General features: G+C 38.6%; 1 pseudogene; it reads right to left on the bottom strand.

The window, feature by feature from the left end:
- Nucleotides 1-10,620: 10,620 nt before the first annotated feature.
- Nucleotides 10,621-13,060, bottom strand: LOC140327395 (perilipin-2-like; annotated as a pseudogene).
- Nucleotides 13,061-26,167: the final 13,107 nt, after the last annotated feature.

Here is a 26,167-nt window from a genome sequence, read left to right on the forward strand (position 1 = left end):
CAGGCAATACTCTAGAGAATATAACCTTGGAGGTCCTTTCCTTCAACTTGAAACCTAGTTTTTTAAACTGTTTTTTAAGGATCCTCCATCTTCCATCTATCTTGTCATTGGTTCCAACATGGACCAAGACAGCTGGGCTATGCCGAGCCCCTCTCAGTAATTTGTCCATTCCGTCCACCACATGCCAAACCCTGGCATCAGGGAGACAGCAAACCATTCGGTTGAAGGGATCTGGGCAACCAACTATTCTATCAGTCCTCCCGATCATAGAATCCCCTATGACAACCAATTGTCTTCACCTTCCTGCATTTCCCTCCCTACCCCTGGATGGGCTGCTCTCCCAGCTGTTACTTTGATATGCAAAAATAAATTACTGCAGAGTTTGTCTTGGTCATTAAAGAGTTACAAGAGCTTGCAGAGGAGCTCAGTCTCAGCTGTTTTAACAAAAAATTTATTCTGCAAGTTATGCAAATCGCCCCTCCACAAGCCTCTCTCCTGCACATGAGGGAGCAGGGAAGTCCCTGTTTGTATCTAGGAGTCGTCTGTATGTTGTATGTCCTTATCCTTGGGACTACCTGTATAAGGCAATAAGCGTAGTGGAATATTATGAGGAACTGCATGTAATAGAAAGGCAAGGTGTCTAAAAGAGATGCAAATGTTTGCAAACAATATTCATAACATGCATATGACACTCTCTTCGATTTATATAGAAAGATTCCCAAATAAGATGAAAAATCTTGCATGATCATTCTTTAAAAAAATCCTTTCCCAAGAGAAAATATTTGTCTACCAGTCTACCTTGTTGTCCCTTGAATAACAAGATTTGATGCATGCCCAAATGTTTTGCTAACAAGGAAGGTTGTCTATAGCAAACAAAAGTTTTTAGTGTAAATCTACATACACACATTGGATAATTGTCTGAATAGTGTTAAGCTACGTACACACTTCCAATTATTATCGTTTGTAAACGAACGATCCTGAACGATATCTGCGAACGATTGTATAGCACCGATCCTGTACATACAGATAATGACACGATCGTTCAAAGATATTGTACACACGTATATATACACACAGTATATATGAATATATATATATATATATATATATGAATATATATATATACATACACATACACTCACATACACAATACAGCCTGTATCGATCCAATGTTCGTTCATCGCCCATGCTCAGAACATGCACGATCACTGAACGACCGTACACACAATAGATGGTCAACGATCGTCGTCCAATCCTATCCGCCGGTCCAGTCGTTCATTTCCAACGACTATCCTCGTTCGTCGGCGTCGTTGGTTACTTTTTTTACAAACGATTTTTGGCCAATCGGTCGTTCGCCGTTCATTTCCAACGATAAAAATTGGACGTGTGTACGCAGCTTTAGTTTCAGGCGAAAATCTGATATGTGTACAGCAGCACCCTCATCAGTCCGCCCTGGTGAAAATGATAGTGATATTCTCCAGCAATAGTCATCTGACATCTATGTGATGTCTGAACAGGGATTCATGTGAAAAATCTAACAATGTAACACTTTGGTCAGCACACGTTTCACACATAAGCCTCAAAGTTTTGAGTAGAAGAGATAATTATCCTATCAATTTTTGACAGAATGATTGTTGGACATGTAACAGTAGTTATATATTAGCTGTTTTCCTGCTGTAAGCTTGGCCAGTTGTCTGATATTGCTATCATTATCACAGCAAGTTAGGGCTCCTTTATCTACAAACCACTGCACTGATAATGGAACAACTTGCTGAATCACAATACCTGAATGCTTTTAACCCTTTACTGCTATCAGATTGAACATGGTTTCTTAAGGCCTAGAGATCCAGTGCTCTTGGGGAACTATTGCTTATTATATATGCAAATGTACCATGGTAATAAAGTAGAAAAGGTATTAACCATTTGGTCTCTGGGAACTCAGCAACTTAGTAACTTGGACCTTACTTTCCTGATTCAATGGCTAAGCTTTGACAATGGTTTGCCTATTTCCAATGAGAGTGCCTCAGTGACCAGGAAGGGTATTTTACATGATGATTCAATCAAGTTATTGGAGCTCAATGATAAAATTGAAAAAAAGTCAGCACTGATAAAGTGGAAACTTTATGCTTAACAAATGTATGAACGGACATTCTGTGCTTCTGATATATGATCTTTTATTTTTTATGTTTTACAAACCTGTATGCTTGTATCCGGATAAGCTGTTTGTGTACATGTGTATGTGTATGTCTATTTGTGTGATCGGCCGGGACAATCTTTTCTTGTCCTTGTCTGATCACGTTTTGCTTTTTTTATTGAACAGGCTTCAGAGTCCAGCATCAGTAAGGCTATGTTCAGACCTGCGCTAAAACAATGCAACGTTTACTACTCCCAAGTACTTCAGGCTAAAACTCTAAATTTATTTAAACTGGAAGTTGAGCTTGTGACAGTAAAGGAATGATAATACTGCTCTTTACTTCCTGTACTCATTCCCAGGGTATTGGTGGGCAGACACCTGGTGACCGACTTATTAAAAGGTGTTTCCAGATATGCCCATTACACCAACCCCTGGCCTGCAAATCTTTGTTTTTTATCTGACCTACCAATGCACCTAGCTGCCTTTCTAACTATATCTGGGCTACCAAAGCACCTGGCTGCTCTTTGTTCCTGATCTTGTCTACAAATGCACTTGGCTGTTCTTTTGTTCTCATCCAATGCATGTGGCTGCCCTTTGTTCTTCATTTTGGACCACCAATGCAACTGGCTGCCTTTCTAACCATATCTGTGCACCAGGCTGCCCTTGGAACAAAACTAGTATATCTGACTCCAAAATCTCATTGCTACCACACGAAGGGACAAAACACCCCCCCCCCCCCCCATAAAAAATATTATCAGTCTCCTGCTTTGCTGTTGGAAGGAAATGTTTCATAATATCCATCCATGCTTTCTCCTTTGCTGATTAGATGTCAGATTTGTTGCACACCTCAGGATGGAAATGAATTAGGATAATCGGCTCTGCTGTGTCCAGGGGTGCAGCCATTGTTGTCACTCTATAGGGGCAGAAGTGTTGTCACCTAAGACTTTCTGTCCTTGCACTGGTGGGCACTTTGCAGGTGTGTCAAAAACATCTGGAAACAGCTCTTAAAGGCCTAAAACATCTGTCTAGAAATTTTTAAGCAATTCTAATCTCTTTCTATTGAAGTCTTTAGAGGCTGGCAGAGGTGGTAAACCACTGACAGAAACTACAAGGAGCATCTGAATCAGCACAAGATAATGATGCTGCCTCCTGCCGCCTGCACAATGAACAGACTCATTCTTTCTAATCTTATCTATTTTTTATAGACATTTTGTAGAACTAAAAACGCTACAGAACGTCTGGTTTTACTGCAGGTCTGAACAAACCCAAATGGGTATGATAAACATTTTCTATTTTTTCTCGTTTAAAGTTGGATTGGGGGAATGCTCTTTAATATTAGATTTTCTCTACAGATTCAGATTTTCTATATCGATTTTCTCTCAAAGATACTTTTATCGTGATATATATATATATATATATATATATAGATTGTGACACGGCAAGAGGGGTCATCTTGGAGGGAAGATATATATATATTTCTCCTCTTTTCCTCTCCTACGGGAGAGATTACCCAGCAACGGGTCTGTTTGGATTCCAGACCTGGGTTTTGCATGTCACTCAGAAGTGTTCTGATCCAGGGCAGAGTTTGGCTTTGTCTGGCCATTAATTACTGCACAGCTGTGAGCAGCAGGTAAAAATGGAAGGAGAGGAAGTAAGCACTCTCTGACCTGGGGCACAGGGAAGCTGCCTGTGAGAGCCATTGTTGTACTACATGTGAGTAAAGGTTGCTGGAACATTTGTGTTGAGTTGGCTGGGTTAGCCACCAACTGGTGGAGAGGAGTCTGCCTGCTGTTTAGTTGGTGCCTGACTGGCTAGAATTTAATTTTGTTTTGTTTTATCCTATGCAACCTTTTATTAAAACTGATTGCAGGTCAGTGCAGAGAGTACTTTTACCCCGGAAAAGGTAATCCCACAAGGGTGGTATACAACCTATGGTGCAGAATGCGGGCATCTCTCTAATTGGACTGTATAATGGAGGATGTGATGAAAGCATTGATTCAGGCTACAGCAGTGCAACAAGACACCAATCCTCAACAGAGTGAAATGATGAAGCTGTTGTCTGCCCAGATTGTTGCAATATCAAAGGCCCAGCAATTGGATCACAGTGTCCTTAAAGAGGTAGCTCTACGCCTGGCAAACTTAAGTGAAGACTACGCTGTACCTGTCCAAACTGTCAGTAAGACTATTAGTGCAAATGACGTTCTGCTGATGATGTGGAGGCTTACCTTGCTACTTTTGAGTGGCCTTGATCAAAACACTTCTGAGTGACATGCAAAACCCAGGTCTAGAATCCCAGCAGACCTGTTGCTGGGTAATCTCTCCCATAGGAGAGGAAATGAGGAGAAATAACTCCTCAGCTGCAGTATACCGCTCCACCATTTCCACAAGCTGGTCCACCTATTTGGGGTCTCCATGGATTACCCATCTCCTCAGAGTGTCAGGCAGTGCTCTTAGATAACAATCCATAAAGACCCGCTGGATTACCTCTGGAGCCGATAAGCACTCTGGTTGTACCCATTTCCTGATAAGGTGTACAAGATAATACATTTGTGAATGGAGCGGTTTTCCGGGCTTGTACCCCCAGTGGTGCACTCGCTGAGCTCGGACAGCTAGCGTTACTCCCAAACGTGCAAGGATCTCCGCTTTAAGTTTTTCATAGACCAGGGCAGCCTCAGGTTCCAAATCAAAATAGGCTTTTTGGGGTTCGTTAGTCAAAAATGGCGCAATTATCCCAGCTGTTCCTTGGGCCAACTTTCACGTCCCGCTACTGGCTTTGACCCCTCTACTACTGTGTCTTTGCATACTCCCTTATATCCTACTGCTTTGTCACTATATACTTTACAGTATTGTCACAAACACTCCTTGTTCATTTGCCGCTATTTTTCTGCTTCTCCCCTTACGTTTATACTAACTTCCTTGTCATTATGTCTCTCCTTTCCCTCTCATTATTATTTATATTAATAAAAAAGTCTGCCTGTATTTATAAAGCACTAACATATTATGCAGCACTGTACATTATATAATATAATGACACATACAAATAATGACACAGGAGCCAGTGAGAACCCTACCCAAAGAGCTTACAATCCAAGAGGTGGGTAAAAGTAGCACACAATAGGAGGGGGGGATAAAGAATAGTGGGGTTTGAAGATACAAAAGAAGACAGGTAGGTGAGTTTAAAATGATGGGGTTTAAGGGTGCTTTTGAATGTCCAGAAAATAGAAGCAAGTCTAATAGTATGAGGAAGACTATTCCAGAGAGTCAGGGCAGATCTCGAGAAGTCTTGAAGCCCTGCATATGACAAGGTTATGAGTGAGGAAGTCATTGGTAGGTCATTGGGGGAGCAAACAGAGCAGCTAGGAATATATGTTTTTATCAGGTCAAAAAGGTAAGTGGGACCAGAACTGTGGAGGGTTTTAAAGGCAAAGCACAGGGGCTTGAATTTGATAAGTCTGGCTGCAGCATTCAGGATAGATTGTCGAGGTTAGTATAAAACTAGAGGAAGATGTTGCAGTAGTCCAGACGAGAAATGATAAGAGCATTTACAAGGATTTAGGTATCTGGGGATAGGGGAGAGCATATTGTATATTCAGAGCAGAGAGCATATTTAGAATGTGGGGGTTGAAGGTGATGCCGAGACAATGTGCCTGAGGGGAGGGTCGAATAACCATTAGTGTAATATGAAGGGGAAACAGCCCTTGCATTAAGGATGGAGGATTGTGTGTGTATCCTCTGGGCAATTTTTTGCCACATCCCAAAAACATACCCCCCCATTCTAGTTTCTTTCTTCTTTTTCTATATATAGATAGCTAAAAGGGAAATCACAGTTTGTATTTTTGAATCTAAATCTGCTGTTTATGTATATGCAATATCTTGTGTCCTGGTATTTCTGTTATGTCAGCCTTCAAAAGCCACAATCAAGTTAATGGGAATAAAAGGTCACCACTAATGTTTTTTTAACACTTTTTAATAAAAAAAAATATAAACAACGCACATTAAGTAATAGCAAAAAATCAGTGTCCTTTTCACATGACACATTTTCTATAGAAATATACTAAGCACAGAAGAGAAAATATTCATTGGTGGGTTTCCAGCTCTCCCTCTGAAATCATAGCCTCCTAATGGCACTCTGGAATTCTGAGGTTTTTTTTTTTAGCCAAAATGAGTAACACTCTACTAAAGCATATACTGATGCAATACCTGCATCAGAAAAATATGTATAAAAATGTAAGGCAGTGCAAAAATTATAAGTAAAAGGCATACTTAAATTTGTGTTTAAATTATTATTACCGGTAATAATAATAAACAGCATTTAATTAGCACCAACACATTATGCAGTGCTGTACATTAAATAGGGTTTTTATTGTGATATTGTTGAGCAGTCCCACAGCTTCACCTGCACAGGTTTGCAAATGCGCATCACAGACTTTCTAGTAGGTGATTGCCTGCCCAAGCCAGATAGGGTTCTTGTAGTCCCCTATATTATGTATTTCCAATTGAATTATTGCAAGTCTGATGACAATGGTAGCTGAGTCACTTTATGAATGAAAGAAATCTATCGCCTATTTCATGCAAAGTCTGTTTTATCTTCCACAATGTTTATTAAGATATTTAAATTTATTTTTTCAGAAGACCGTTATTGTATTCTCCTGGCGAGAAAGCAGATTTATCCAGTAACTGATTTAATTTAATTTTAATTTAACAAAACCATTATTAATAATTGATTGTTTTATGTATTTCTTCACTTAAATCCTTTTTTTTTCTGCCTAAACTAATTGCATTATTTTTCTTAAAATTACTTAAGTAGTCTTTGGTACAATTCTTTTTCATTTCTTTGCACTATCCAGTATTAGTGTCTTTGCTTCTTGCTTTAACATTTCAGTTTTATTCATTTGATTTCCTTTAGGCTTTGTTCATCAATAAGGTTGTGGTGTGGTTTCTGTCTTCTTATGCTAGTGAACCGCTGCCTAGGTAGAGATGCTACAAGCAGCTTCTACCCATGGCAGCCCCATATATAATGAATTGGGTGGTTCAGTACAACTCACTGAAGCCTGCTGTCAAATCTGCAGATATTAGTTCTTGTGCAAGAACCAGTGCAAGGTGCCAGCTGCTGGGAGCCATTCGGTATCGCTTAATCCCAAGGAATGTATTTTACATTTAGATTTATAAACATTCCTCAGGAATTGTTCTTTATGGTTTCAGATACAGATTTCTCGAAACCTCCTTTAAGTCTGTTTACTGTATGAAGGAAACCTGTGCTGAGAGAAATATGGTGGCTACTTTTAATGACCTTCTTTTAAAAAAAATGTCACTGACCCAGAACAAGCATGAAACTAGTGAATTTAGGCCTACATCCTGGTTTTTAAGGCCTATGTCTTTCCAAAACATTTTTATTGTTTTTAGAAGGGAAAGTAGAAGGAGAAAGATGTAACCCATGTCATGTTTTAATGCTATTTGGGGTTCTTTTATAAATGATCCCATTTCCCTAGATAGCAGTAAAACCTAAGAGAGGTTTAGGTCTTCTACTTTATCCACAAGATACTGTTGATATTATTATTGTTGTGATACTGTTATAACAGCAGCTGACGTGGAATCGTTGTAAAATTTTCCTGTTTACAAAATTCAGAATAAAACATAAAAGGGTTTTGGCTGGGCATACCTGCTGAGCATCAGCTATTATGCAGCCATATCTTTGCCACTATCGGACTTTGTCCAGCCAAATCTTCACCAGCTAAATACCCCAAGTGTATATATGCAGTTTGTTTAAGTAGGCAATGGTATAGTAATTGCCTATTAATTTGTAAAGTAATACGGATTGTTTATTTTGCCTTTGTAAAGCAGTGTGGATATTAAAACGGTTAGAAATATATGCAATATAAACAGTATGAAGGTTCAAATACTATTTATTTGTAAAAAGTAATTTTTTGATTGAATAATAAACTTTATTCATCACATAAACAATAGTAATACAATCAGAGTATATTCATACAAGCAATTATGACACAGCACACAAAACACTACATTACACCCCCCCCCCCCCAACATACATGCAATACGATTTTTAAAAAATTATTGGTATGTAGTACCCATTCACATTTTTGTCCTGGTGCTCATATTGCCCTCCCAATTGCTGTGCCCTATTACCCAATCCATGTCAATCCAATGTCTCCAAAACTTCCTTGATCTGGAGCTGCCACAGTTTACAACATTTACTGGGGTAGGTTATTGAAGGTTAGTGAAAAAAAACATTCATTTCTCTGGCAACAAAATCTTGTTCGCTTTCAGCTTAAAAAATGACCCACATATCCGACATTCAGTTTATTACTTGTGGAACTGAATACATTATATATGCATTTGTAATGTCTTGTTAAGGTATATAATGTGGTTCTGTATACCAATGTATACCAATATACCATTTTCAAGCTGTCACCAAACCATGCTACCTAAAACAATTTAAGGGTCCCAATGTAAATGAACTACCCCTATTCATATGTTTTTGAAGTGCTTCTTTTTACCTTATTTCAACAGTTTGTCTCTGTAAATAACATGCACTGTTTGGAAGTTCAGGACAAAGACTTCTGGTTTTGGAAGTATGAGCAGTGCATGTCTATTCCAATCATGAGTATCTGCCCCGCAAAAATTACTGGATGTGTGAGTGGATGTAGTGTTTTGTAGCCTGCACACAAACAATCAGGGGAGAGTGGCTGCCATGAAGTCACTTTTAAAGTTAACATATTCTTTATATATTTAAATATATACATTTTGTGTGTGTATATATATATATATATATATGCTTGTGATCACCAGGTATCTCCCTAATGTAGCCGCTTGTGGCGCCGGGACTGTGTGATATCAATACAATACGCACTTTCTTTAATAAACTTAATAAATTTATTTCTTTTAAATGTATTAAATTTATTATTTTGACATTTTTTTGTGTTTCAAACTTTATTATACTCATACTTTTATATTATACTGTAAAATAAATTTTAATGAAAGACAATGTACTGCTTTTAGACATATAAATCCAGTGTATTGCATTCAATACAGTTATTTTGTATTGAATGCAATACAAAATAATTTGAAATTCCTGCCACTCCCCCAATGCAACGACTGCACACAAAGGATGCCAGCTGGAGAACGCGGGAGGACGCCAGCGGATCAGGTAACGTTGTATTTACCGTTGTTTTTCCATGTTTTAGCTACCCCAAGTGTGACTCGGGGTTACCACTTTCAGCATCTTTTTTTTTACCCGTCACAATCGGGGTTACCGCTGGGGAGGTTAACTACTCCTCTACTGTTCTGAGCTGTTCCTTTTTTATTATAGATCAATTATTTAATTAATCCATACAAAACATTATTTTTTTGGGGAAGATAGTGACATATTAACTGACCCATGAATGTTTCTTTTCTGAATGAAGAATGTATTAGCTGTGTCTTTTTTCTGTGTCAGATGTCAGTTTATCCAAGAGATACCCTCTTAAGACCTAGCCTGTATGGACACTTTATAGCAGATTGAGACATGATCCACAAGCAGGGTACTCTCACCAAGGGTCAGATATAGTATTCATTATAGCTTAATTCCTGGGAAAAAGATATTCCTATTGTGGTATATTACTGGGGTTGCTCATGGTAACAGGAGGCTTACATGGCAGATTAGAAGCAGCAGACTCCAAAAGTCCAAAATAACAGGAGTTTTTTTTTTATTTTAGCTAGTGTTACAGCACACTCCCCAGCGCTTTACAATAGCCTGGCTGGGCATCTGGCTACCTCACTTAGGTGCCCTCTCTTACTAACCCATTCACCATATCAGCACTGTTCCATTCACAGTTGTGTCTTGTTTGGCCACTGGCTTTCCTTGAACTCTCTGGCTCCCTCTCAGCCTGGAATCCACTCTGGCTCCCTCTTAGCCTGGAATCCACCCTGGCTGATTACTTTCTCCTCTTCCTACAGATGTGCAGATGCATATTTACCAGTCAGGATTGGGTTGGGCAAAGGAACCCACCCTTTCACTCCCTTGGCCGGCTCCAAAGCCCTAAAGAACCAGATATCTTCCTGAAAACTCACACAGACCTATCTACTCCCTATTCCCTGGAGCCTTTTTAACACTTTCCCTGACATTCTTAGTGACACTCTGTCGCATATCTCCCCCTCTGTTTGACCCTGTGGGGTTGGACACATTATTCCAATACAAATAACCCAGGATAGGGTGTCTGCAGTCCCCTGTATTTTCTTGCTCTATCCTTTCTGTAGGCTGCTATTGAAGACCTGTTTCTTTCCTTTTCTTGGCCAAAACACAAAGAACAAACACAAAAAAAAACAAAATTGGTCCGGTGCTCTGGACCAATTTGTCTCTGGCATCTTTAAGCGACTTTGGCAAAGCGTCTTTTCTTTAAATCAGTTTCTTACAGATCCTCATTGTACTCCTGAACATCAGCTTTCAGCTCCAGCAGTTCTTTCTTCTCCTTTGTTAGTAACTTCTTCTGCTCTTTAAGCTTAGTGCAGGCTTCACTCAGAATGTCAATTTCCTCCCTTGTTAATTCTTCACCCGTTTCTTGCTTTATCTTTACTACTTGGTTGAAACTTCTTGCTTGGACCACACTTTCTGCTTTTGTCCATGTATTTTCTGATTGGCATCATTCATGTTCTTCCTGGCATATTCAATGAGGTTAGCTGTAGACTGTGGCTGAGCAATGGCCTCCTGACTTCTGCATTTAGCATCCCTGAATCTTGCCAATGCTTGATGGTAAGCACTTTGCGTGCCTTGGTAGACAGTGATCCCAAGCAATCATAGTAGCTTGCTTTGTCATTCGACAGCTCAAACCCCTCTGTTTTTGCAGCCTCCTTCCCTAGTTCCTCATCAGTTGGTGGTAGGTATTGTTCAAGAGGAGTTACAGACTTTGTAAGAGCAGTATCAACACCGCTGCTCATTTTGCGCAACGCACGGCTCCCAAGCACAGTGTTAATGCTTATATTTACAACAGGTAAATCTCCAGACTGTTCTAGACTGCTCCCTTGGTTTTATCAACCACTCCAGTTATACTTGAAATCACGGCATCTTTAGCACCAACGACCGCCTCTGAGGTATTAGTTACAATCTTGTCACTTGGCTGATACAAAATGGGCTGCCTCTCTTCAATCTTATCCAGTCCCCAATGCCAGCTATGATGTTTGCTACAGCAAGGTTCCAGTTTCTGTATTATTGGCATGGCACCATTAACAGCCGCTGTGGTGATGGTCTTCACATTTTTCTCTGCCACACCCCAATCACATTTAAATCGCTTTTCATTTTTGTGAAACTTCTGATGTTGAATTAGGGCCTAATGGTCATCAAATACTGTATCACAGGGGTGGCACTTCTTTCCTTGTTCGGTAGAAGGATGCTGGTTGCTTAAGTGAACCCCTAGATTACTTTTTCTTGCCATAACTGTATCACAATATGGACAGTGAACTTTGGCTACATTCTCAGTAGGCTTTTGCAGTATGTGCATTTTCATGGTTCCATCCTGTGTAAAACGAACATGACAAATGTAGCATTCATATAGCTTTTCCCCAGATCGCGTTTTCACGTGCCTCTGCGTGGGATGATCAACATTTGAGCATCTGGGACAAGTACAGCTGCATAGCAACAGGGACAGTTTCTTCCATCTTTACTTCACTTAATTTACTAAACTCTCCTTGCACCTTTTTTGAAACAGAGATACTTTCATGGGCTTCTTTGGAATCTTCAATCTTTTCCTTGATGTCTGGTAGAAGTCCATTCAATTAATCCATTTCCTTCTGATTTTTCTCAGTGGATTCATTTGCAGCTTTTTCCAACTGTTCTGAAAGTAGAGCAACTCTCTTCTCTATGACTTCAGTAGACTGTGTGAAGTGAGGTATGGCACTATCGTGCTTGCTACTCTACTGGTAGGCAAAGCCCAGTTGCAGATTGCCAACTTCTTCCTCTTTCTCTTTTGCCCTTTCATTCTTTTCATCTTCAGATTCAACATCTCCTTCTTCAGCCACCGTTGGCTCAGCTTCTTCCTCCTGCCCTTCAGGCTGTTCTTTTGTCTCAGCTGAAACAGGATCCCAGCTTGGACTTTAATAAGAGGAAACTTTTCCCCAGACAACACAGGAACACTTTCATCGGCTTCAATCTCAATCAGTTCAGAAGTATCCTTGTCAGTCAATACAGGAACACTTTCTTTAGCTTGAATCTCAGTTAATACAGGAGCATCGTCCACAGTGATATTTTCTGCATTCTAAACCTCAATTGGTACAGGAGCAGTTTCTTCATCTGAAGGTTTTGCAGTTTCAGTTTCCATTGCTTCTCCTTTTTCTGAGTCTTCCTCATCGGAAAGAAATTTGTCTGCGTTGCCCTGGGTAACGACCTTTTCTGGAGGGCCGCATGTGTCTGGTAAGTCCATTTGAGCACTTGTTGGGCCTGCACTGCAGGGTTCACACCCAGATGCTCATTTTCATTTTTAGCTTCACATAATGTTTGGTGTCCTCTAGGGCCTCTAGGTAACAATACGCCCTTTGAGAGTCCCCTGTCAGAAATGGTGCCATTATACCCGCCCACTGCGCTTGGGGCCAGCCCTCTCTCTCCAAAGTCCTCTCAAAGGTATGGAGGTAGGCCTCAGCATCAACCTGGGGTGTCATTTTTACCAAGAATTGGCTGGCTCAGATGGTACTAGGGCTCCCCATGGCTCCAGAGTGACCCTCCATATTCTGTGCTGCTAGCTGCTGCCCAACCTAGCTCAGAACTTTCCGATTTTCCGCTGCAGCCGGAAAAACCTCCACCAACTGTGCCACCAACAACCGGTTGGTCTCCTGCTGTGCTTTATCATTCTCTCTTTGTACTTCATAACACTCTCTTAATACTTCATTAGCTTGCAGCTGTGCAGCATTAGCAACCATCAGCTGCTTCAGGACCTCTTCCATTTTGCTGCTACTTGATACACTGGCCCTTTAAGTCCCAGTTGGGCATCTGCCTACCTCACTTAGGTGCCCTCTCTTACTAACCCATTCACCATATCAGCACTGTTCCATTCACAGTTGTGTCTTGTTTGGCCACTGGCTTTCCTTGAACTCTCTGGCTCTCTCTCAGCCTGGAATCCACTCTGGCTCTGTCTCAGCCTGGAATCCACTCTGGCTCTCTCTCAGCCTGGAATCCACTTTGGCTGATGACTTCCTCCTCTTCCTACACCTGAGCACAGATGCATATTTACCCAGTCAGTATTGAGTTGGGCCAAGGAACCCACCCTTTCACTCCCTTGGCTGGCTCCAGGGCCCTAAAGAACCAGGTTTCTTCCTAGAAACTTACACAGACCTATCTACTCTCTATTCCCTGGAGCCTTTTTAACACTTTCCCTGACATTCTTAGTGACACTATCTAAAGCTTCATTGCTCATTAAAGCCCTTTACCCAGTAAAGGTAAATAAAAAAAAATGAACTAGAAAGCATGAAAGTGTCTAGCTAGTTCTGAACTAACTGGTCTGATGTGTCAGTTTCTATTCTTTATCACATATTTAATATGTGCATTTAATTGAAGTCACTTTACACATTCACATAAACGCATTACACTGTACACCTACAGAGTCCAGTAACAGAAAAAAATCCTGACAACATGTATATATATTTTGTGCTGGCTAAACGTTCTTATTACTTTCTCCTTGACCCTCTCCAGTCTGGCCTTTGAGCTGCCCATTCCACGGAAACAGCCCTTCCTAAAGCGGCCAATGACCTAAGTCACAAGGCAACTTTTCCCTCTTCCTTCCCCTTGATATTTCCTCTGCTTTTGACACTGTTGTTCACCCCCTTCTAATCCAAATCATGGGTTGATTGGTATCAGTGACACTGCTTTCTCTTGGTTTGCCTGACCGCTCCTTTCAAGTTTTTTTCAATGGTAATTCCTCCTTTACTACCTGTTGGTGTTCCCCAAGGGTCAGTCCTTGGACCGGTTCTCTTTTCTCTGTACACCTCCTCCCTCGGTAGTCTCATATCTTCCTTTGGCTTACAGTACCATCTGTATGCTGATGACACTTTCATGTTAATAACACTGTTCGAAACATCATCTTCGATTCTGCCTTCTTATTTTCCAGGTCCTGTCACTTTCATCTGCGCAGCATCTCCAAAATCTGCCCCTATCTGTCCCCAGAGACCACCAAACTCCTTTTACACACTTGTATTATCTCTCGTCTGGACTACTGTAACATCCTCCTCTCTGGTATTCCACTAACCCGACTCTCTCCTCTACAATCTATTATGAATGCTGCAGCCAGACTTATCCATCCTTCCCTCCGCTCCTCTTCTGCTGCATCTCTTTGTAGTTCTCTTCATTGGCTTCCATTTCACTTTAGAATCAAATTAAAGCTTCTGTGCTTTGCCTTGAAATCCCACTCCAGATTTTGTCCCATTTACCTTTTTGACCTGGTAGAAAAATACTCCCCTAGCCGCTCTCTTTGATACTCCAATGACCTACTAATGACTTCTTCACTCTTAACCTCATCACACGCACGGCTCCAAGACTTTCCTAGAGCTGCCCCAACTCTCTGGAATGGTCTTCCTAATCCTATTCGGCTAGCTCTTACTTTCTGCTCATGTTTATATCTGTACTTGTCTACTCATCTTCCTCTGTCTTTTGAAACCCTCACTATTCCTACGACTGCATATCTCCCTTCTATTGTGTGTTACTTCCGCTATATAAATCCTGTTTTTTTAAGATGATTTTTATTAAATTTTTGGATTAATTATTACAAACATTTGAAAAGAAAGGGAAAACATATAAAAAAAACAAAGGAAAATAAATCACAAGCAAAACAAATTAAACAAACAAAACAACAATAGTGCCAAAATAAAAGGAACAATATAGATCAGTTATCCAATATGAGAACAATAAAAAAATTTGAAGGTCATATTAGAAAATACTATATATAGTATATAACCCTTAACTTTGTACCGTACATTTAGTATGTACAAACCATTGGGACCAACAGGCAAAGAATTTTATCGCTTGATCTTCATTATAAGCAAACAATTTTTCATACCAAACTTGCATATTAAACCTGTGTAGTATATCTGATACATTTAGGACATCTGTATTTTTCCAACAAGATGCTATAGCCTGTCTAGTTCCACATAAACAATGTGTTACCATAGGCCTGTTCGATAGGATACTGTTCAATCCCCAAATTGAGTAGAGAGAGAAAAGGGTTTGGTTGTACAATAACACCAGTCAGGTCAGATAACATCTTAAAGATCTCTGTCCAAACACCTTTAATACTTTTGCAATACCAAAATAAGTGGCTCAAGGAACCTATTTGGCCTCCAACAGGGAGGCAAAGTATTTGGACCAAATTTCACTAAAACATATGGTGTTTTATACCATCGAACTAATATCTTAAGATAAGATTCCCAATGGGAGGCACATCACGTATATTTTAAGGCAGATTAGATAGCCCTTTCCCAACTATCCTCTGGAACAGATTTATTTAGTTCAATCTCCCATTTCAAAATATGATTCATTTTTGCAAGAATGTGTTTATCCTGTAACGCCTGGTAAATTAGCGGAATACCGCGGGTGATATGAGACAGTGCAGTTAAAAAAAAAAACGCTTTCTGTGACTGCGTGTAGGGATGAGTGTTATGGAAATATAAAATGTTACATAGACTGCAGTCGTAGGTAATCAAAAATAAATAATTTTTTGTTGGAAAGAAAAGTTGGGAGGGAATGTTTGTAAGTCTTTGAAAGTTAATAAATTCAGCTGCTTCCAACTTGTCAAATCAATATCAAGAGAAAATGGGAGTAAGTGTCTATCAGAATCAGTAATTCAGTTGAAATTGTATCTGTCCGTGTCTTAGAAACAAATTTAAAATTTTGGTCAAAAGTAGCATTTTCAAAACCACCACTCTGCCCACCCATATATAAATCTTGTTTATTATTATTATTATTCTTATTATTATTATTATTAATATTATTATTAATAATAATATTAATAAGAAGAAGATGATTTCTTTTTAAAGGAAGCAATATTCTGGGTATTTGTGTCCTTTTTGCCTGCATGGCACCTTACTTTACCTATATGCATATGCTTGGTTCAAAAAAATATGTAGCAGTGATTGTACATAAAAAAGTATTGTCATTAATGCCTAGAGAGGAATGAAAAAGCCATATACATCATTCAGAAATCCTTTGGTTAGGATGCATTAAGAAAAATATTGATTCATCTGCCTGGCAAGGAATGTAACTGGAATAAAATGACTTCTTTTCATGACTTCTATTCATAGATCAAAGGAACTAAATGCTTACATCTCCCGTCTTTGAAATCCACATAATATTTATGGTAGCATTTTCCATGATCAGATTTTTTTGCTGTTTTGGTTAAAATCTACCTATTTTTAAATATTAAAGAATTTGTAAACCCAATCATTAAAATTTAATATAACGTTTTGACAAGTTAATGTTGTTTCAAAAGTATTTTTCAATCTTCTAAAAAATGCAGTTTTTAATTAAATAATAATAGGGGTTTCTGCTTTGTTTTTGGACTATGTTGGGTCACTGATGGATACCACAAATGACCGTTCCAACGCGTCATGCAATCATGGTCTGCTGTTGTCACCATTAAGAAACCCACCCTGAGAAATGACATGAGAAATATTTTACCTAGCTCCCATCCAGAGCCAAATCTGTGAGATGGTCAAAACAGTGTTCTGGTTGTATATATTATATATATATATATATATATATATATATTTGTAGCTTGCACTACCAAAGAGAAAGAGTACCCAGCCCTTCAACATTATGACATTTACTTTACTTCACCAAGCCATGGAACTGTTGCTCAGTGCATTCATAACATTTCATTGTCCACAGCAACAGCATGTAGATGTTGTCTGCATGGTGTATATTTATTTACCTGTCCTATGCAAGCAACTGTCATTTTACAGTACAAGAAATGAAGCATAACAACAAATGATATAAGCATGGGAATATTCTGCTTCACTGTGAAGAATAAAAGTCTGCATTTTTTGGAGACGGTTAAACACATTCAGTTTAACTTTTTCTGTTGCCATTCATCCAAGTACTTTTCAGAACTATCCAATGACCAGTCAAGGTAAAAATCTTTGGTCATGGTACTTTTAGGTTGTATGCATGTGTGAACTGAACTCCTGCAAAAAAAAAAAAAAAAAAAAAAAAAAAAAACTTTAGTGACAATGGATAATCAACCATATGTAAAATTTACACTTACCCTTTCAAGCAGATCAGAAACATCTGGTACTTTTCTGAAGCCTTCATACAGCCTTTTCCGCACCACTATCTTTACTACTGGCAGATCTTCTTCCTCCTTTGGGAGCTTCCCACACCAAAAGCATTTCAACCCCTAAGAACTATTAGCCAACAGGAAAACTGCCTAATATGTTTATTAACAATGATGTTCAATGGTTGTTAATCACCACCAGGGGGAGCACTGACACTGGCTGGGGGGTAGCTAGGGGTATGAACATTCATCACTGGGAGTTACTTGTATCTCTGCATCCACCACTTTTGCTGCACTGCCATCGAAGAGGGGCAGGGAAGAACCAGGGAATTAGTCAACAATACCTTTTCTACTATAAATTACAATGACTTTTTGCCTAAATGTGCAGTGACAGTTTCCTCAGAGTGACAGCTCCCCTTACCTACTGACCATTCCCTTCAATACAGACCTGACCTTAGAACAGACCCCCATGAATGGGATACCCAGTTTAGAACCATCCCCAGACTTCTTCTCAGTGCAGATTTTATTTACGTACAGACCCCCCCAGTTGCCATGTCATAAAATTGAAGCAAGAATAATATCTTGATCTGCAAATAACTTGTAATCAAGTACTTAATGATTGGAAATGTAGGGCCAAGGCAATTGTCATGGTATTATGTAGATCCTCACCAATTGTAAACTTTTACCACTACAGTACCTAAGTAATTAAAAATATTTCTGGTTCAATGTGCTAAAATACACTCAGACGTAAATATTTTGGTGATTTAATCATTCAATATATGGTTGCTTTTATTGTTATGCTAACATAAATAACTCTTCAAGAAAAAAAATTTAAGGCATATTTATTACATATATTATTCCAGCAATTTATCAGTTTGGATGACATTTTATTCTCCATTCCTTTAAAAGGTTTCTGAATGACTCTTGTCGTTTATGTTGCTTATTGTTGAAAAACAATGTTTACAAGAAATGTAACTGGAAATACTCTTTGTGCATTTTTTCTATGACAATGATATTGAAAACTGAATTGTAGAACACTTTGTTCATTGTGAGCCTTTTATATAATGGTGACCTTTAGGTTGATGGCTTTATGAATTGCTTTTATGCAGGACACGTACACAACATGCAATACAAAGTCAGTTTATTACTTTTAATAAAGTCATGCTATAAAGCTGTAATTATCATAAAGGCTAAACAGTAAAAAAATGATTTTTAAAGTGTAACTCCACTTTTGTTTACATTGCATTTTTAATGCGGCTTTATCATCAAAATATAAACATTAGGGAACAGGGTCACCTAGTAATAGTTTTTTTAATTTAATAACTTTGCTCACCCCTTCCTACTGCTGTGTCAATAAAAAATGAAGCAGAAACCCACAGCCTGCTGGTATACTTATGTCACATATAATTGAAGGCTGTGGGCTGCCACTTCTCTGCATGTCCGAGATAGGTCACTGCGTTATTATTTACAAAGGTACAGGGTGAGATCAACACTCGGTTGTTATCATCTGGAGGCCCTATCAGAAGACAAGTCATTTGAACATCTGTATATACTGCATTATTATATATATATAATCATTTAAAGTTATCCTTTAAGCACTGATACAGTGATTTCAATAAATAACTAGATAATCTAATGATGCTATCAGGAATCTCCAGGACTCTGCCTATTATCTTGGTTTTTCTCTCAAGTATTTAGAGATCCCTAAATTTCAAGGCACTCTTTTATGCAAATCATTGCATAGTGAGGCTTCCTCCCCTCTCACATCTTCCTACGCTAATTTGCTATAAGGCCATCTATCATAGTTATAGGCCAGTAGTGAGATCCAAAAGTAGGAAGAGGGGCTAGACTAGTTAAAATTTGCATAGGGAACCAAGAAAATTGGGTTATCAGGATGCTCAGCAGGAATACTGAACAGATGTACAAGTGATATAAATGCAGTGACTAACCTTGGGAGATTATGCATCTTAGAAGTGAAAAAGTGCAAAATGTGCATAACTGTATAACTCCCTGTTTTTTCAGTAAACTGTGTTACGGCCTGTCCTAAATTAGCCTGTATGCATGGGGTTTTTTGTAAATTAAATTAAATACTTCTTTTATTATTACATTTCTTGGATTTCTTCAAGTGTAAATCTCTGTTTCTCCAGATAGTGTGTTACATCTGCATATGGGTTGAGCAGAGCAGACGTTTTTAAATCAAATATAGAATTTGGCAGTTTCTTTGTGTTAACTATATTGTGCATTTTTTTTCTATGAAAGTTCATGGTTGCTTATGTGACTAAAATATACATAACATATGCTTTATTCACAATTCTCAGTATCTGTATACAACTGTTAGAAACTAAAGAGTTTCCATAATTTGCAATAGCTTGAGTAAGTATGGAGTTTATTTATTTTTAAATAATTAAATATAAATATATATATATATATATGTGTATGTTTAGGTCAAAACAGATCTCAAAAACATATTTTTAAATAATTATACAAAAACACAGTGACTGATTACCTAACTGAACACCCTTTTATATTATGCCACACTTAAGTTGTCACTGGCACAACCAATTTCCCCCAAAGTCATAGATAATAGTTGCTCAGTGTGTTGCAGTCATGTGATTCTAATATAACTACATGTGTTTATGGAAAGTTTCAGTTCTGATGCATCAAGAATATGGAATAGCCCACACCATGAAGACAAAATAACACTCCAAACAACTCCATGAAAAGGAGGAGACTGATTCAAGACAAAAATCACTAAATATCTATTTTGAAGTAAATTTAACACAATCATTCAAGCAGGCCTTTTACAAAAAATGTGGGGAAGCTAGATCTTATTCTGCTTATGGATGGGATCAAGTAGTATATTACCAGGGAGTTAGCTGTGAAAATTATTGTGACAGCTGCTCTTGAATTCAAGGAGCTGGCCTGGGATCCAAAAAACTCTTACAAATTGTGTCAATGAAGAAGTTATGGCTGCAAGAATTTGTAAGTATGTGGTAAATGTTATTGTCATATGTTTACATTTTTAGCAATTATTTTTTTAGTGGAAGGTTTTCTTTAGGAAGTGAGTGAGTGGCTGTACTTAAAGCGGAATTAAACCCCCCGGATTCTTCTATCTACAACTTTTCCTTCTCTTCTTCTTCAAAGAGACAAGCTTTGACCATCTTGATTGGCTGTGCCAGGTTGATTTAACAGTTTATTCATCCCTGGCACACACAAAGGATGTTCTGGGTTTACCTGGCAACCAACACTGAGCTGCCAATGTGCAGTTCAGCTTTTTTGACATTTGCATGATCAGGCAGGTAAGACATTTTTTTGAAGAGACATTGCCTGTCGCTTTTTGCAATAACCACCTGTCTGATCCTTAGATCCTTGGGACTTAGTTTAACTTTAAACGAAACAAAGTGGAGGAGGCCACCATGGGGACATGACAACTCTAAATAAGTGACAAGACTCAGCAACCCAGATCAGGGAGAATATCTGTACAAATGCTGCCTGGGTGGTTCATCAGTTGCAGATGGTAAAATAAAAGCCAAAGTTAACTAAAACTTTATAACATCTTGCTGCAATGAAGTCGATTTATTAAAGCTCCAAAAGGATGGAGAGGATACACTTTCATCACTTAGGCTGTGGATCCAACAAGTCTGCAATGGATCTAGTCCAGGATTGAAAACATTTGCTAACAAAAAGCAAATGACTTTTAAGAAATCCATTTAAGGTTTGCTGGGTCACTCAGCTTCACTGATGAAAGTGTCAAAAGACAAAAAGTAAACTTCTGACGTAGCTGTAAGAAGGTTTATGATCTGATAAGGGCCAAAATTTAAATTTTGTCTATCAGACTAAACCTTTATTTTATATATAAGCCCCATAAGTAACATAAAGGCCCCATTCTCATCTTGGTGCATGGTGGTGGCAGAAATGTGTTATGGAGATTCTTTGGTACAGAAAATATTTTAAGGGAAGAGGGTAGTAAAACTTTTTGTATTCTGCACAACGCCTGAGCCATGGGTGAAGATTTGCCTTCCACCCTATATTTAACACTATAAAAAGAAAAACTTTAAAAAAGCACCATTAAAGTATATCTAAACAAAAAAATGTAAATAATTATATCTTACCAGTTCTTAGATGTGTTGGCTGCATTCATCTTTATTTTTCAGGCTCACAACATATTCAGCAAGTATAAAAAACATTTGTTGATCTTGTAGATCTGTTGATTGCAGAAATGCAATGTTCTTATAATTTTATGGGAGCTATTAAGAAAACACAGATAACATTATGTTTATTGTGTAAACCACTAGTTCTGCTAATCAACTATGTACTGGAGATGAACAAGGGCTGACATAAAATAATTGTCATTGGAAAGGATCATTCACAATCCTTTCCAACGACAGACTGCACAATGCATGAACGAGCACTGTACATACAGAGCAGCTCTTCTCTATGGGGAGAGGAGGGGGAGAACGATGGAACAGCACCATGCTGCACTCTCTCCCCTTCACTTTCATTACGATCGCTCGTTGTCTGTGGATCCGCCAGGACCAGTGCTGTACACACGTTAGATTTTCATCCTATATCAGCCCTGAGGCGATTATCAGAGGAGAATCATCTGACGTGTGTATGCAGCCTAAGTCAGTTCTCAGATGATCCTTTATGTCTTCAGTCAATAAAGATTGTTCACTCACAGTTCCCTTGCAACCTAACATGGCTGGAGTTGTTTTGCAAAAAAGAATGGAGATGAAGAAAATAAATGTCTATTCACAGAGACTCAAGGCTAAACTCATTCACTAAATATTAACTTAAAGAGTGTATATACTTGCAGTCACAAATTAAAGCTACGTACACACTTCCAATTATTATCGTTGGTAAACGAACGACGAACGATCCTGCACAATATCTGCGAACGATCGTATAGCACCGATCCTGTACATACAGATAACGACAGGATCGTTCGCAGATATTGTACACACGATAGATACTTTTTTACGAACGATTTTTTGCCCAATCGATCGTTCGTCGTTCGATTGGAACGATAAAAATTGGAAGTGTGTACGCACCTTAAGACCCGCTGCAAGATAAGTGTTAATAGTAAATGTAATAATTTAAAAGAAGAACTCTATCCAGAAATAAAAGATGCAAGTTAAAGTGCAAATTAGAAAGACTGTGGGTAGAATTTGCAGTGTTTAATTTTCTATATCCCCCTCATAACATGACTGTATTACCTGCTGATCATGCCACTAAGTCTGCTATTTTTATTCTTTACTTCAAAAGGAAAAAAAGAAAAACATTTGTACAGTCCATATACACAGGTTCTGCTGCCCAAGAATGGCTACTTTACACCTCCATAGATACAATGCAGTAAATGTAGCTATGGACTGGTGAACTGCAACAAAATATTATCTACTTCTTGGTAAGGTAGGTTAGGTAGAATTAGTGTAGGTTAAAGTTATCTGTAGTGAAAGGTAAATTAGTTTATTAGTGATGGATGAAAGAGGTGGAGGCAAAGATAGACAACCCTTTTATGGAAGGTAAAAAATTATCTTATCTTTTTGGTTTAAAAGCCTTTTCCTACATGGTAAAGAAGATGCCACCCTAAGTCACGGAATCTCTGTGCAGTGTGAAATCAGGTGACAAAGACAGAAGCCGGAAGGTAAAGGAAGAAGATGAAGGCACCCAGGGCTTCCTCTGGGCCAGGACAAAAGCAGATTTCAGGACATCACAGAACCTAATCCAGGACAGCTCCAGAGGAATTAAGGGATCTGCAGAAATTAAGGTGTTTTTTTTTTTTAGTGTAGTTTCACTATACCTTTGAAAAACAAGTCTAAAAAGCAAGTTTTTAGGGTTTGTTTTTAGGTTAAATTTCAGTGTTAATGTGTTGGTTAAGCTTTGATGGTTAGTTTTAGGATGTAAGTCAAATGTTTTATTTTTGAATAAAGTAAAGGCTTAAACACATTTGAGGTTTAAATGCTGTCTATGTACTTTGCACTTTGCACATGACTACAGGACCAAAAGTGAAGGTAAACCTCTTAAATACAGGGAAAACTCAACTCTGACAGGGATTGTAGCCATAGAAAAAAAGCATGGCTTAATAGTTTTGGTATAGATTAGGCACCCATTCACATTTTTACCTGCAGTAATGGAGGTTTTAAATTTTTATGTATAGCACCATTTTAGCACAGTTGTGTTGCAACACATCCACAAATGTAATAAATTGTGTGGTGGTGTGCTGCACTTCTGAAAATTTTGCATTTACAGTTTTTGGTGCATTGGCTATCCAATGAACAAACTCATGCATGTTTGCATGACAAACTCAGTGGCTAGCAGTGAACCAAGCAAATGTGAAATGAATAAGATTATGGCAAAAAGGTAAAGTGAGAATAATTGTGGATGCCATAGGTGGGTAATTTAGGGTTGATTCATAAACTTTAAATGTCCTATGACAGGTTACAAAACCCCAACTATATTGTGCAATTCATAGTTAGCTGATACAGAAATCTCTTTGGACTGTGAGCTCCTCTGATGGACAGTTAATGGCATAATTATGGACTGCAAAAAGCGCTTTGTAATATGTCAGGACTATATAAAACATGATAATATTACCCATTACAATAAAATTACAAGAAATGAAAAAAAAACATCATGTTTTATTCTGATTTCTATCATCAATTTATTTTCTATATTCATTTTCAAAGATCACCCAGTCAGTAATCCAAAAAGCAATGAGAAAATCAATAGTGCTTATATGACATTAATATTTTCATTGCTTTTTATTGCCATGTGCTGTATTTACACTGCCCTCTAGTGAGTGTTGACTTTTAGCATGTGTTTTCCCTGTTAAACTTTTGTATGTAAAATATACTATTTAAATCTTTAAAAAACAGTACACCATTTATGCTTTTTTATTTTAATTAAGGCTACATAAACATTTAAATATTTTGATTTATATGTGTTACTTGCATCTTTTTCCATCTTTAAAAAACATTACCCTCTACACCTACCCTAACCTCAACTTTTTTGTGCATGTTGAATGTTGTAGATTGGAGTTGATGCTTTATTGTGTAATGCTTAACCACCTGAGCGTTACACTGAGGTCTAGATTTCTGTACCAAAAGTGATCCACTGTTTTTCATGAAATTTGTTTTTTAAATTGTAGACCTGTAACTTACAGAAACGCTGGAGAGGGAGATCGACGGACGACGATGGACGGAGGACGACGCTGGAATAGGAAAACGACGCTGGATGTGCACAGCGGGACCATGGAGGTAACGATGTGACAAAAATATACGGGCTTAACCATCCTAGCCATTTTTTTTTGCCCGTACGAAGGTCGGGCTTAACGGCTAGGTGGTTAATTATCACTCAAGGTTTGTTTACACCATCTACCTGGGGCTGTATTGGGTAATCTTGCTCAATGCAAATCCACTCTCTCACACACACACACACACACACACACACACACATACAAAAAAAAAAACATTTGTTTTCTAAGTACCACCATGTTCACACCAAAGCAGTTTGCTGGTGTGTGCTGGAGAAAAATGTGGACTAGCTGCATTGGCCCTAATTCATCAAGCAGAATCGGACGCTCGCTCGCGGATTCGTATTCGCGATACAAAATTGTACGCCGTCGCGCAATTTAGCAACTAAAAAAGCTCGCGGCCGGAGCCACGCATCTCCGGCAGCTTTACACTGGCGAGCTTGCATTAAAAGTCACTGTTCCCCTAAAAAATCATACATAATTGCTATGATCTCACCAGTGACAGCTTAACAGATCCTCCTTAATCGCGCAGCTGAAATCTAATGAAGCATTAAAGATTCTAACTGACCTGTAAAGGACTGTAGATAAGCACAGAACAGAGAGCAGGTGTGCGCTAATTAATTGCTATGAGCTCACCATTGAGCTTAACAGATCCTCCTTAATCACGCAGCTGAAATCTAATCGCCTTAATTGGCAGATTCACGACCCCTATTGCTCATTATTATCAATGCAGGAATCCGGCTGGCAGTGAGGAGGCGAGTGTACGAGCGCACTCGACTCCGGACCGCAGGAAACCGCACGTACTTTCGCGCTTCCAGCGAGCTCAGATTTCATTGATGAATCAGGGCCATTGTGTCAATGCATTGCTTTTAATTTCAAGCAGCAATTTCAAAAACTTTGTACAGAAGGATAAGGAACCTTATGAGAAAGATCATTATTATTATTAATATTGATAACAATATTATTATTTGTATTTATGTAGTGCCAACATGTTATAGTCATGTCACTCATGCAGAGCCAGAAGGAACATGAGCATAGAAGAGGTGATATGTCAAACTCATTGGGCCTGATTTATTAAAGCTCTCTAAGACTGGTGAATATAGACAATCATTGGAGAACCTGGGTGATCCAGCAATCGTTGAATGGATCCAGTCGAGTACTGAAAACTTTTGCCAATCAATAGCAAGTTATTTTTTAGAAATCCATTTTAGGTTTGCTGGATTACACATGTTCTTTATAGTCTATCTTCTCTTGTCCTGGGGAACTTTATTAAATCAGACCCATTGCTCTTAGCATTAGGGATGAGCGAGCGAAATTTGTTGGCTTAGATGAAAATGAGGATAATGATGACCGTGATGTCACCTGGGAACCACCAGTGCGTGAAGGGCTAGGAGAAGTTCCGAAACAGACATAAAGGAAAGGCAGCAGCAGCAGCAAAAAAGTGGGAATGGGAGGGGCCGCCATTCTGCCTCATGTGAGTCCCAAAGAAGAGACAAGGAGTGGGGACAAGCAGGGGAACAGTCAAAGACGATGTGACCG

This window comes from Pyxicephalus adspersus, chromosome 3 (genome assembly GCF_032062135.1).
Source record: "Pyxicephalus adspersus chromosome 3, UCB_Pads_2.0, whole genome shotgun sequence".
NCBI lineage: Eukaryota > Metazoa > Chordata > Amphibia > Anura > Pyxicephalidae > Pyxicephalus > Pyxicephalus adspersus.